Here is a 14,535-nt window from a genome sequence, read left to right on the forward strand (position 1 = left end):
GCAGGTGTGTGTGATTGCTTTGCTCCAGCTGGTGGTAGTTACCCATATGGCATATATACTCACCCATTCTCTCTTCTCACTGCCAGATGATTACGCTACATGTCTCACCAGTGTTTCTCGTGTTCGTGTGTTCCTGTGATCTCGTCTTCGTGTGGAGTTTTGCCCGTTTGTGTATCCGGTTTCACCCGTCAACCAAACTTCATCCACGCTCACCAGGAATTGTCACCGCAGCCTTTGTCTGTCCAACCATTTCAGCATTATCATCTGTGTCATCTGTTTAAATAAACCTTTGTTCATCTTACCTCGCATTTGCTTCCTGTCATTTTCATCCAGTCATAACATATGTCTAATCCCTATTTAGATGACGAACTTTGTAAACTGAAAAACTAAGCGGAGGAAGAATATCCTCAGTTTAAGATTAATGTTAAATAATTGTGTTGTTTTTCACTTGTATTGAAATTGTTATTTTTTTATTAAAACCTTTAAAACCCGTTTTCTTTTAGCCATGGAAGTAAAAGCAGGCTTGCAATTGCTTTAAATGTGGCTATCCAATATCATCAAAACATAATTTACAAGTATGTAAGAAAAGGTTTGTACTCTAAAAATACTTTATTTGTAACAAACATGAGATAAAGAATTTACAAACGGCTCTCCTCACGTTTCAGCACTTTTCAGCGTTTTTTTAGCAAAGAGTTTTTTTAAACATTACAAAATGTTTCTCATCTCACCATATCCGCAGGTACAGAGTCATCATATACAATAAATCCGTGAGGTAGCATTAAAAAAACATTTAAAAACAGATGCATTTGTTCAAAGCAAAGCATTTATTTACTTACCAGGCTGCATGCAGGTGAAGCAGCTCTTTGCGCCTTCTAACGTCTCATAATTAGTCCTCATTTATGTCCAAGAGACTCAATAATAATCTTTTACATTCAATCCTTTAATCTTTCATATTTAAAAGCATTTTTGTGCTGCTGCGCATTCATGTACATTGTGATAAGCAAACCCGCGTTGTCCTCCCGTTTATAGGCGCATTTTACTAATGCCCTCTTTAAATAACATAAAACACATTGTGCCATTGACTTTCGACTTTAGACCAGGTTTTTGTTGGTCAGTGGCGTAGTCTATTTTAGTTGCCTCAAAATAGCAACGCGCCAACAATGCGCCTGAACACACCTCGTTTTTAGAACAGAATGCCCATGGGCGCAAAAGGGGGCGCAAATGCATTTGCTATTTAAACAACGCGGTGCTAAACGTGAAAATTAGGGTGGAAACTAGCGAAAGACACTTGCGTTGCGCATTGCGCTGCATTGCGCCGGGTGTAAGATAGAGCCCATAATGTTTTTGCAAAGTCTTCAAACTCTTTGTGTTGATATTGTGGACCTTTTAATTTCACTGGTATGACATGTCTTGCGAAAGTGACTAAGCTTGCTGATGACAGTGGCAGCCGTAGTAGTGTTGAGTTTGTCTAATTGGAAGAAATGGTTATAGTAATCTACACTAACCATGTATTCTTCATTGTTCCAGGTGAAGAGGTCTGAAGCTAATACCTGCCATGGTCTGATTGGTATTTCATGATGAATCACGTGTTCCTTGGTATTTGAATTATGTTGCACCAGGCAAGTACTGCATCTTTCGATCATGTGTTCTATCTGCTTACACATTCCTAGCCAGAATAACATTTCGTCCTCTTAACTTAGACTTCTCAGGGTGTGCGCATATCTTTTCTGTGTAAGGTCAGATATGACTATTTTCTTATCTTCACTGGTCAATGAAAGTTTGTCTTAGAAATCCATCCATCCAAGATCATCTATCTGAGCTGCTGAAAACTGCCTCGGTACGGATCTGTTGCAGCTTTGTGTCACTGACTGGTAAGTTTTTATAATTAAGTGAATCTACATGTCCATATCTTTGCTGAGATTGTCATGTTTTGTTGCTATGGACTTTCTGGAGAGGGTGTCTGCCACAGGAATCTCCTTTCCTGTTCCGTGTTTGATGTCATATTTCTAGGGCTGTAGAATCATTCTTTAAAGGAGCATTTCACCCGTAGAAACATTAATCTTTATTGAAAGTGCGTCATATTTGTAGTCAAAATGTAACAAAAATTTCGAATTTGGTGCCTATTTGACCGAGAAAGGGGGTGTTTGTAGTCTCACACCCCCTCAACAAAGTTATTGGACTTCCTGCTTTCAATGATGCAAAATGATGATTTTTACATCATTGAAAGAAGGAAGTGCAACACTGAAATCTGTATTTCTCCCGTCTCAGCGGCAACTGAGGAAATGATGCACGACCATTCAAAAACATGACTGGGGTTCTAATGATACAAAGCTTAATGTAAAGGGGTGAAGTGTCCCCTTAAAGCCATGGAGGGGTTGGGCCTCGAAGGGATGTAGACGTGTCTAACTGAGCTCTCCCACATGAACCTTAAAATTCGTTAACAAGACACTTTTTTGTTGTTTGAAGCCACACAGACAATGTGTGCATGGATAAAATGTGAGTTTTTATATTTTTTTATTTTAGTTTTTATTCTGTTAATCGAGCTGAGCCGCTTATAAACATGCCGGACCTGAGGAAGGCTGCTAAAGCTAACGAACCAGCTGAAAGCACGAGCTTGGGGCAGTCAGCGATATTGCAAGCAATAAATTCATTAAGAAACGAACTGCTGGCCAAAATTGATGAGAAAGCAAAGATGCAAAATGAAGAAATACGCAAGCAAATCAGTGGTTTGAGAGACGAGCTGAAGGGTGCAATCGATCAGGCTAACACCAAAGTTAATGTGCTAGAGGAGCGCACCGCAGGCTTGGAAACTGCAACTAACAATCACTCGGATGCTATCGCTAATCTGGAACAACAGGTGGCTGAACTGAAAAAAGAGGTGGTGAGTTTGTCCAGGGGTGCAAACTTGTCACCTTTCGGCGAAATTCGCCGTTTTTTGATACAAAATAGGTCATTCTTGTGATTCGTCTAGATCCGATGAGTTTTTGAAAATGAGGGGTGAGGGGGGTCTGCGACATGGTAGCAGTAAATGAAATTATGAAAATCATGTCCAGCTATTGTGGTAACGATGTCAAATTACTAGCCAGTTTGGCGGGTTATGTTTTACAATTTATAGCCACCTCATTTGCTGCCGAAGTTTAAGCAGTCTGCAGATTGAGTGCACATACTTAACTCGTAGTATTTTCTCATTTGAGGTTACGCGCCCATGTCACGTTGCTGTGCGCGTGGTCATAAAGTTTAACATTTGTTCACGCACCGCAGTTTTAAGTTAAGTGATTTTAAGCCGTTGACAACAGTGCTATATGTGCTATATACCTGTTTCTGTTTAAGAGGAGCGTGCAAGCCGCGTATCCGCTTATATAAGAGCGCTTGTGGCTTGTCACCTTTTTCACCCCTGATGAGTTTGCACCCCTGTTGTCGGCAAAGGCTGAGGATTTGGAGGCGAGATCACGGAGATGTAATTTACGCATCTTTGGGGTTAGAGAAGGACGAGAGGCTGGTGTCTCAGCGAGCACCTTCGTTGCAAAACTTTTACAAAAAGTGATGGGCCTGGACAAACCACCTGTTATTGACAGAGCTCACCGTACTTTGCAGCAAGCCCCGGGAGATGGGCAACCCCCGAGAGCTTTTGTTGTCAAGTGCCACTACTATCAAGAGAAGGAAAGCATTCTACGAAAGGCTGCTACATCTCCAAAACTTGAAAATGGCGACAATATCAGAGTGTTCCCTGATTATACACAGAATGTGGCGCGACGGAGAGCGGCTTTCTGACAGGTGAGACAGTTATTACGGCAATGCGATGGAGTAAAATATGGGCTGTTGTATACTGCAAAACTGAGGATTACGACACGGGACGGCTAGCAGAAGAGCTTTACTGACCCAGAGAAGGCGGTTACCTTTGTCAGGGGACTTATGAGTGATTAATATGGGAGTTTGTTCGCCTACATATCATGGTAATGCGATATTTGATCAATATCGCTGCAGTGTAATGCAATGGGACATTAGACCGGCTCATCAGTGAATCATTGGATCAGTTCAGTTACATTAGACAGTGGGTGATGGCTAGTTGCATATGTGAACTAAGACGTTGCTATTTTTTCATTCAGAATATGTAATTGTATTCTATTTCTTTTTATATGCAATAGTTTATATGTCTGATAGATGTTCAGCTTAATTGTTATTATAAGGTTTGTGTGGGGCCTCAGCTCCACTCGGTAAGTTTTATTTTCTTCTTTCCATGAAACTTCATAGTGGCTTGGGAGGTTGGGGGGGTGCAGTCTCTCATTTGGGGAGGGACCAGCAGGGGTCTGTGTTGTTAATGGGTAATTTAAAAGTTTTTTCTATATTCTGCAACGTTTTTTTTTTTGTCTTGGTCTTCTTGTTTTTTTTCCCTTTACCTTCTTTTTTTTGTCTCAGAGTTGGAGATGAGTTTTCATAATAGCACTGAGTTGGACTTTATCAGCCATGGGTTCTGCAGATGGAATGAATAGACCTGCGACTAAATTTGTAAGCTGGAACGTGAGGGGACTCAATCATCCTGTAAAGCGAAGTAAGGTGTTTTCACATTTAAACAAATTGAAAGCAGAGATAATTTTCCTACAGGAAACACACCTTCGCACAACAGACATCCCTAAATTAAAGAGAGGATGCGTATCACAGGTCTACCACTCTGAATTAAATTCCAAATTTCATGGTACAGCCATCTTGATTGGCAAAAATGTACAATTCATACAAACCAGGGCTATAAGTGATAAATGCGGGCGTTTTGTGATTGTTCAGGGCAGACTTTATAACGTGCCGGTGGTCCTAGTTAGTGTGTATGCTCCAAATTGTGACAACCCAGACTTTTTTAAAGAATTGTTTGGCCGTATACCAGAGCTGGGCACACATCATCTGATTCTGGGAGGAGATTTTAATACAGTTCTTAAACCTTCTTTAGACCGTTCTAAAGTATTTACAGCCCCTCCTTCCCCCTCTAAATCTGCAACTATTATAAATGCCTTTTGCAGTTCTAGGGGTGTAGTAGATCCATGGAGATTTAAGAATCCTACGTTAAATGAGTTTTCCTTCTTCTCCACTGTTCATCAAACATACTCAAGAATAGACTTCTTTTTGCTGGATCAAAAAATGCTGTCATCAATTAAGTCTTACAGTTATGAAAGCATTGTTATCTCTGACCACTTTCCGGTCATTATGGAGCTTTGGCTCCAGGCTAGAAGACCAATACAATGTAATTGGCGACTTAATACATCTTTGTTGTCCGATGAAACCTTTGTAGACTTTATTTCAGAACAGATTGATTTCTTTATTAAAACTAACAAGCTGCCAGACACTGATATTTTAATACTTTGGGAGACAAAGCATATATTAGGGGCCAAATAATAGAATACACTGCCCGTCTTAATAGAAGCAGGTCTAGACGTTACAATGAGTTGATCAATCTAATACACTATGTTGACCAGCAACACTCCTCGGCCCCTACAGCTGACCTCCGAAAAAAAAGAATAGCATTACAACTGAATTTAATCTTCTTGCCTCCATGGAAGCAGGAGAGAAATTTCTGAAATCTAGACAAAACTTCTATGAACATGGAGAGCGGGCAAGTAGGTTACTCTCTCACCAGCTGCGTCAATACTCTGCTGCCAATTATATTACAAAAATACAAACTGCGGATGGAGAAGTAAAGCTTGATCCCAAAGACATTAATGAGCAATTCAGATTATTTTATTCATCCTTATATTCTTCAGACAATCCTAGTGATCATGTATTTCTTGACAATGTAACTCTCCCGAATATAGCTGAGGAGGATAAGGTCATCCTTGAGCAGCCGATATTTGAAATTGAGATTAGTCAAGCAATTAGATCAATGAAAAATAGAAAAGCACCAGGCCCACATGGGTATCCAATTGAGTTTTACAAGGCTTTTGCCTCGAAGTTGATACCCTTATTGTGTCTTGTATACAATGAGTCCCTTAAACAAGAGAAGCTCCCTACATCTATGACCCAAGCCACAATATCTGTGCTTCCCAAAAAGGGAAAAGACCCCACTAAATGCGAGTCTTATCGCCCAATTCGCCTACTCACATGTGATTATAAAATACTTACAAAGATTCTCTCCTTAAGATTGGAATCTGTAGTACCAAAAATTGTACATCCTGACCAGACAGGCTTTGTAAAGGGTAGGCAGTCTTTTCACAATTTACGCCGCCTCTTTAACATAATATATTCTAAACATTCGATTCACTCGCCAGAAATTGTGATTTCACTAGACGCTCATAAAGCTTTCGATCGAATTGAGTATGGACACCTTTTCAAAACTCTAAGCAAATTCGGCTTTGGTCCAGTCTTTGTTTCTTGGATTAGGACATTGTATGCAGCACCCCAAGCTAGAGTGAGGACTAATAACTTTAATTCGCAATATTTCACTGTTCAGAGAGGGACACAACAGGGCTGTCCGCTGTCCCCTCTTCTCTTTGATCTGGTCATCGAGCCACTTGCCGAGGCATTGCGATCTAATAATAATATACAGGGTATTACAAGGGGTGGCCTGGCCCATAAAGTGTCATTATATGCCGATGATTTGCTAATGTTTATATCAGATCCGGAGACTTCAATCCCAGAATGCCTAGACACCATTTCTTTATTTGGTAAATCCTCTGGGTACAAGATTAACCTCACCAAATGTGTTTTGTTCCCAATTAACGTTCTGGCTCGGAACCGATCCTTTGACTCATACCCATTCAGGACTACAGGGGGCCCCATGACATACCTGGGAGTAAATGTCACAAGTAGATATAAGGACCTATTCCAAAATAATTTCAAATCCGCTTTAGGACAGATCAAGGAAAACCTTAATCGTTGGTCTACTGTGCCTTTGTCATTGGCTGGATGCATTAATTCAATAAAGATGGTAATGCTACCTAAGATCTTGTATTTATTTCAAACAGTCCCAATTTTCATACCCAAATCATTCTTTAAGGAACTTGACAGGTACATCACTACATTTATATGGAACAAAACTATACCTCGCGTACGGAAAACAGTTCTTGAGAGATGTAAGGAGAATGCTGGACTAGCTCTACCAAATTTTTTAAACTATTATTGGGCTGCAAACATTCACAAATTAGCAATATGGTACGGAGCTTCCAATGGTGGGAATAGTTTGAGTTGGTGTCTGATGGAACAGCATTCATGCTTGTCCGTCTCTTTGGCCTCAATGCTGTGTGCTCCACTTCCAGTGGCAGTGGGTGCATATACGGACAATCCTATCGTAAGAGGCAGTTTACGCATATGGACCCAATTTCGCAAACATTTTGGTCAAACACAAGCTCTGGTGTCTATGCCTTTGTCCTCAAACTTTCTTTTTAAGGCATCACTTATAGATTCGGCCTTTCTCACCTGGGCTAGAAAAGCAATAAACAGTGTTGGAGATCTTTTTGTAGATGGCACGTTCGTTTCTTTTGACTATTTGTTTAACGAATTAAGTTTACCAAAAACACATTTTTTTTTTAGGTATCTTCAGGTCCGTGATTTTGTCCGTTCCCAGTTTCATTCATTCCCCTCAAAACCAAATATCGGCCCCCTCAATCATTGTCTGATGGTCAAGCCTCATCTCTCGGGTGGTGTCTCCAAGCTGTATACTGCTATTCAAGCCATGAAATGCCCATCTCTTCTGTCTCTTAAGGTACAATGGGAGGAGGATCTAAATATAGAATTGACTGATGAGATTTGGCAAAGAGCTATACATAAAATATACACATCGTCTATCTGTATTAGGCACAGGTTGATACAATTCAAAGTATTTAATCGCCTGCACCTCTCTAGGACCAAATTTGCCAAAATATATCCTAATGTGGATCCCAACTGTACGCGTTGTCACCAAGCCCCTGCCTCTCTGGCTCACATGTTCTGGTCATGCCCAAGCATAGGCACATTCTGGTCCGAGATATTTAATACATTCACCTATATTTGTAAAAAGAATATTGATCCAGATCCTGTCATTGCAATATTTGGGGTGGTACATAGTGAAGTTGTTGTCTCAAGAGGCCAATCTCAACTAATAGCAGTCTCTACACTGTTAGCCCGCTGACTAATTCTTACAAATTGGAAATCTCCTTTGTCTCCAAAACACTCACGTTGGGTGTGCAAAACTATGTCCTTCCTCCAGCTTGAAAAATTAAGAACTACAGTCCAAAACGCAGCAGAAAGATTTCAGAATACATGGCAACCTTTCTTGGATTATTATGAAAATGTATTTGATGCTAATTCTCTAGATTAAAAAACTTCTCATCTCCCCCTCTCTTTCTTCTTTACATTTTTTTTTGTTTTGTTTTCTGTTTTGTTTGGTTCTGTGTGCATTCTTAGTATTTGTATGAACCCTGGTTGCAAATCTGTGATGAAAAGGGATATGTGAGATAAGGTATACAAAGTATGTGGTTTGTAGATGGGAATGCCTTGTATGACATAAGAGAATGCATCTTTGTTGGTTTGTGTTATGTACATTTAAAACAATAAAAACACTTTGAAATAAATAAATAAAGCCATGGAGGAGCAGCATCTAGTAGGGCCCTATGAAATCCATTTAATTTTTGTCCCAAACTCAGTTTTATTTTTTCAAATAATCACACCAAACGCGCTTCAAACGCTTGAAAACGCAAGGCGCGATGCACTGCGTTTTTTTATAAAGAGCAGTGTGACGTGGCTTTTCAGATTGCTAGCAACCAACGAGTCAGCTGTCTTGTCAATCAAATATTGAAGCGTGATATTATTTTGCTATTAACTGTCATATTAGCAGAAACTTTAAAAAGAGGGCGCTTGCTCTGACCTTGTTTGAGGGTGAGAGGTGCACAAACACGCAGGAGAGAGTGAGCGAGTGGAATCCGGTTCTTTTAAGCAACTGTTAACTTCCCTCAACACACCGTAAGGCCCGCCTCTCCCCTCATCCGATTGGACAATGGAAAGATGCGAATGACGTTGGCTGCTTTTCCGCACTCAGCGCTCCTTCAAAAGCGTGTGCTGCAGCTGGTGGCAAAAAACGCAAGGTAAACAGCGTGCAAACGCTCCCTGCCCATAGAAAATCATTCAAAAAAGCGCTTGCAACTGCCATAAATGCGTTTGGTGTGATTGGCCCCTAAGAGTGATTTTTAGCTTTAAGAAATTTGACAACTTGCTTTTATACTTAAGTTTGAAAGTAGGAGTATATTTCATGAATTCTTAGTACTTAAGACAAAAATGGCACTTTCAGAAGCTTGATAAATATGGGAACAGTTGTCTAACTTGAAACTAACTTCAGTTTCTTTCCTTTCCTATCAGTATTTCTTCAAATTCCTGTTCCGTGTCACATTGCTTATGCAAGACTGAATCCATGAAGGTGAGTCGTCATCATCATGAGAAACGTCTTTGCTCACTGCAAGCCCATTTCTTTTATAAGCAGAATGACACACTTTAGTGAAGTGATTGTGTTTTTGGGGCTGTTTAAACTTGGTATTAAGATGGTATTTTTTTGTCAATCGGATCATAAGTGGATGAGAGGGACACATTCTGTTTACACCTGGTATTTAAATCCATCAGTTTTGTCCACTTTTAACCTCTTCTGTCCTGAATACTTTTAGTGGATGGTCTGTGGAGACTGTGGGCGATTCCTTCTGCTGACTTTTGATATTGTCTGACTATCCAGGGCCCAGGTCAGGAAACAGACAGATCGGCATACCCATCAGTCTGTTAGCTGCCTTGACATGTCAAGATCACATATATCCCAGCACATAGAGCCTTTTTTAACAGAGTACCAACACATCTCGACTGTGTCTGTTCCTCGAACAAATAAATACAGAGCACCGTTTACCTCGTCTCGTACAAATCTTATTAACATAAAACTAGAACATAATACATTAACAGATGAAACTCAAATGTTAAAATTCGGCCTTCTTAACATTAGATCACTTACCAACAAAGAACCAATTATCAATGAAATAATTACTGACCAAAACTTAGATGCACTCTGTTTAACAGAAACCTGGCTTAAAGCAGACGATTACACCAGTTTAAACGAATCCACCCCACAAGACTATTATTATAAACATGTTCCTCGTCTAATAGGGAGAGGGGGTGGTGTAGCTACAATATACAATAAAATATTCAAAGTAAACCATAAATCCAACCTAAAATTTAATTCGTTTGAAATAATACTGTTAAATATGGAAATAACTGATCGCAACAACAAACGACTTTCGTTCATTTTAGCTACCATATATAGGCCTCCAGGCCACCACACAGATTTTCTTAAAGAAATAGCAGACTTCCTATCTGAGCTTACAGTCACTGTAGATAAAGCTCTTATTGTTGGTGATTTTAATATCCATGTGGATAATCCAAAAGATGCATTAGGACGTGCGTTTATGGATGTTCTAAATTCTCTCGGCATTAAACAAAACGTGTCAGGGCCCACGCATACTCGTAATCACACACTAGACTTAATTCTGTCACTCGGACTCAATATTAATGACATCAAAATATCACCCCAGAGCGATGCCGTTTCAGACCATTGCCTTGTGTCAGGCACAATACTTCTAGATAGGACCGCTCAGCCTACAACATGCTACAGATTAGCCAGAACAATAATTTCCACCACTAAAGATAGCTTTATTAGCACTCTTCCAGACCTGTCTCAAATGAAACATGTAGCAGATAATCGTGAAGATCTAGATATTATAATAGAAAACCTGAACAACGTCTGCTCTAGCACGTTGGATGCCGTTACTCCCATTCGAAAAAAGAGAATCAAAGAAAAACCGCCAGCTCCATGGTATGACCATCATACTGCAGCCCTTAAAAAAGTAGCTAGAAAAATGGAAAGAAACTACCGAAACACAAAGTTAGAGGTTTGGCGTTCAGCATGGAAAGAGAGTGTTCAACACTACAGACAGGCTATTAAAACTGCCAGATCTACCTATCTCAGTACGCTTATTAAAGAAAATCATAACAACCCTCGTTTTCTATTTAGCACAGTTGCGAAACTGACTAGAAACAAAGAACAAACAGAAACCAATAGTAAACTCCAACACAATAGTGATGACTTCATGAACTTCTTTACTAACAAAATTATGTTTATTAGGGAAAACATAGAAACTACGCAAGCAGCCATCACTCTACCCAATAGTACATTTTCCACTAGATTACCAAACGAACATCTTGAGTCATTTAATCCTACTACAATAGAAGAGCTCTCTAAACTAGTAACGTCATCCAAATCATCGTCCTGTATACTAGACCCCGTTCCCACAAAATTACTAAAAGAGGTATTTCATGTAGTGTCAGACACGGTACTTAATATCTTTAACTCATCTCTAGAATTAGGATACGTTCCAACAGCTTTCAAACTAGCAGTTATTAGACCGCTCATTAAAAAGCAAAACCTTGACCAGGGAGATCTTAATAACTTTAGACCAATCTCAAATCTACCTTTTCTTTCTAAAATATTAGAAAAAGTAGTGGCAAGCCAGCTACGCACATTCGTAGAAAATAATAATACATATGAAAAGTTCCAATCAGGATTCAGGCCCCACCATAGCACAGAGACAGCGCTGCTTAGAGTTACAAATGACCTCCTATTAACATCCGATCGTGGTGAAATCTCAATCCTTATATTACTAGACCTTAGTGCAGCCTTTGACACAATAGATCACACAATCTTACTCAATAGACTAGAAAACTATGTTGGCATCAGTGGTCAGGCGTTAGCCTGGTTCAGATCGTATCTAACCAATCGATATCACTTTGTTTATGTAAATGAGGAAGAGTCATATCACTCCCCCGTTAAATACGGCATACCTCAGGGATCAGTTCTAGGCCCTATCCTATTCTCGTTATATATGTTACCTCTAGGAGACATTATCAGGAAACATAACATAAGTTTTCACTGCTATGCGGATGATACCCAGCTTTACATCTCGTCGCATCCTAGCGAAACCCACCAGTTTTCTAAGCTAACAGACTGCATTAGTGATATTAGGGACTGGATGGCACAAAACTTTCTTATGCTAAACTCCAATAAAACAGAGATACTTATTATTGAACCGAATCGCTACAAACATAATATGTCAGATTACAAGTTGCCCATAGATGGCTGCACGGTGGTGCCATCTTCCACGGTTAAGAATTTAGGCGTAATGTTCGACAGCAATCTATCTTTTGATAGTCATATCGCCAACATCTGCTGCACAGCATTCTTCCATCTTAGAAATATCTCAAAAATACGCCATATGCTGTCTGCATCAGATGCAGAAAAGCTTATCCATGCTTTTATGACTTCTAGAATAGACTATTGTAACTCGTTACTCGGGGGATGCCATGCAAATCAGGTAAACAAGCTACAGCTGGTTCAAAACGCCGCCGCAAGAGTGCTTACTCGATCTAAAAAGTATGACCACATCAGTCCAATTCTGGCATCTTTACACTGGCTACCAGTTAAATATCGTATACAATTTAAAATATTACTAATCACCTACAAAGCCTTAAATGGCCTAGCGCCTTCGTATATTAAAGAACTACTATCAGAATACAATCCATCACGTAAACTGCGCTCACAAAATTCTGGTCACTTAATTATCCCTAGAATATCAAAAGTGTCTAAAGGTGGTAGATCCTTTTCCTACTTAGCCCCTAAGCTCTGGAATGATTTACCAAATAATGTTCGAGTATCAGACACAGTCGATCAATTTAAATCTAAACTTAAGACATTCTTCTTTAACAAAGCATTCACATAAAATGTCCAGTAAATGTATATTTCCCACAGTAGTTAGTTTGTCTAGAACAAAGCACTCACATACCTCATATGGGTAATATACTATTGCCGCAATAGTTAGCCTGTCTGGAACCGAGCCGACTTAAACCACTATAATGTTTGACACTTGCATTGCATGCGAACGGCCCCTACGCTAATAGAATTCTGTTTTTCTCTCCCTGTCTCGTCCTCAACCACGAGGACCATGAGACAAACAGACCCAGTTCCGGTTGCTGTGAAGATCATTGCATCACTGATCCACTGGCTGTCCTTCAACGTGATGACCAGCCGATGCCCGACCAACGACCACCGGCTAAACCAGTTTAATTCGCTTACCCGCCTCCTATCCCTACCGTTTCTATATATATATAAATATATATTAATTCCTACCAAGGGTTTTTGTCCTTCTAGGACTTTTTCCCATTGGGTTTTTTTTCCTAGAGGGTTTTTAATCCCAGGGAGAGTCAGCCAACTTTGGCTTTACTTAGCACTTTACAGTATACGTTACATTATTAATATGCTCGCTTGTACGGTTTAACCGCTTTCTCTACTTCTTATATTATCTATTGATTTTCTGTGTTCTCCTCCACATCTTCTCATGTAAAGCTGCTTTGCAACAATTAACACTTGTGAAAAGCGCTATATAAATAAAATTGAATTGAATTGAATTGAATTGCTGTCATTTAAACATGAGCAGGAGTAATGACGGGATTTAAATGGACGCAACTAATATTATGCCAGAGTCTGCTGCTTGTAAGTAGACATGCTGCACAGTGTGTTGTTCATTTATATGTAAAAGCGTTCTTTGATATTCTCTTTTGGCTGTTTGAACACATTCTACCACATGCGCGCTTACACTACAAAAGCAATCCGATCAAAAGTGTTTTCATCTACCTCTGAATGTGGTCAAAAGTGGATGAGCTCAAGATGTTTTGAACAACATTTACACCTGTCTTTAGTATCGTCCACTTGTGATCTGAACGACAACAGCACATCTTAATACCAAGTGTAAACGGCCCCTTTTTTACTTGCGCTTCCAAGTGTTATAATGGTAGAAAACAACAGTTAGGGAACAACTTCTGACTTTAACCCCCTGGGGTCCAAAAACGCGGCGCCGCGTTTTGACGTGTTTTTTCCTTATCATGGCAGAATCAACTTAAAATACTCCATCATTAATAATCATACACTTACGTGTTTGACATCATTTGAAACGGTAAAGGGTCTTCTTTAATATGTGTTCATTCACAATAACAACAGATCTTTGTGTTTTTGTCAAATAAAGAAAATAAACAGGGTGTGCATACAGACATTTCTGTCTCTGCCAGCTGTCTCTCAAAACACGTTACAAAAATCAATTGAAACTCTGCGAATACTCGTCACACAAGCATGATACACATATCCAAAGAAACCCTGAAATGTCTACTTTTAAACAAGCTAAATATAATCGAAAACAAATAATGCCTGATTATGTAATCTGCATTGAAGTAAAGAGAGTACCGTTTTTCCTGGCTGACTTCATTATCTTTAATTCGGTCACGCCTGTTGACATGGTAATGAAGAGACGAGCAGTTCCAACAATAATAAACAAAGCGTAAAGTTTTATCAGATTTAAAGACTTTTTCCGCATGTTTGGATTATAAACTTTATACACACACGTGAGGAATATCTTCATTTATGTCTGGACATTGAGGAAGAGGAGCATTTATCTTTAACTTTACCTTAGAAGAACAATGGAGGACGCACTGGAGCTGGATTAG

The 14,535-nt window shown here is 39.6% G+C and overlaps 2 long non-coding RNA genes across 2 annotated transcripts in view; one reads left to right on the top strand and one right to left on the bottom strand.

Moving 5' to 3' along the window:
* LOC141367338 (uncharacterized) overlaps positions 1-14,535 on the bottom strand; it is a 101,383-nt gene that overhangs the window by 21,886 nt on the left and 64,962 nt on the right. The window lies entirely within an intron of this gene.
* Positions 1,183-13,438, top strand: LOC129448996 (uncharacterized). Its single transcript, XR_012371415.1, has 3 exons — positions 1,183-1,871; positions 9,313-9,370; positions 9,612-13,438. It is a non-coding gene; the product is annotated as an uncharacterized lncRNA (long non-coding RNA).

The sequence above is a fragment of the Misgurnus anguillicaudatus genome, chromosome 10 (genome assembly GCF_027580225.2).
Source record: "Misgurnus anguillicaudatus chromosome 10, ASM2758022v2, whole genome shotgun sequence".
Classification (NCBI taxonomy): Eukaryota; Metazoa; Chordata; class Actinopteri; order Cypriniformes; family Cobitidae; genus Misgurnus; species Misgurnus anguillicaudatus.